Source organism: Lupinus angustifolius, chromosome LG19 (genome assembly GCF_001865875.1).
Source record: "Lupinus angustifolius cultivar Tanjil chromosome LG19, LupAngTanjil_v1.0, whole genome shotgun sequence".
Taxonomy (NCBI): Eukaryota; Viridiplantae; Streptophyta; class Magnoliopsida; order Fabales; family Fabaceae; genus Lupinus; species Lupinus angustifolius.
In genome coordinates, this window is record NC_032027.1 from 11,812,416 (window position 1) to 11,813,060 (window position 645).

Genomic DNA, 645 nt, shown 5'->3' on the forward strand with positions numbered 1-645 from the left:
GAACTTCATGCAGAGGTGGGGTGTCGAGACGATGGCTCCCAGCCTGTTCAAAGTTGGGCGGCCAATTATGGCGTTATATGCAGAATCGCAGTGGACGACCAAGAACTTTGTTTGGACGGTTCTGCTCATTGGGTGGTTGCCGATAGTAATCCAAATCTCTACGTACCCCCTGGGAGTGATTCCTTGACCGGAAAATCTGACCAGCTGTCCATCATAAGGTAGGAGGTCGCGATCTCGGAGCTCCATTTTTTCGAACAGATCCTAAAAAATAACGTCAGCCGAGCTACCTTGATCAATGAACAAGCGACTAACCTTTTTGTTGTTTAGTTTGGCGGTGATGACAAGAGGGTCATCGTGGTCTCGGACGACACCTTCATAGTCGCGGTCGTCAAAAGTAATAGGGGGGTGGATCTGTAATGTTGTCTCTGCTGGGAGCCTCTGGCATCGACCTGCATTACTTCCCGGACATATCTTTTTTGGGCGGTCCTCGAGGTCCCTCCGGCGGCAAAACCCCCGGAGATGGTGTTGATATCGACTGGGCTCCGCGAGCGCCGATTGTCTGCTCGGTGCCTATCCGTCTGAGGACGTGGAGTAGGTCGCCGTTGTTGAAATTGTGGGGGGGACCGTCTTCTTGGGGGTTCTGGG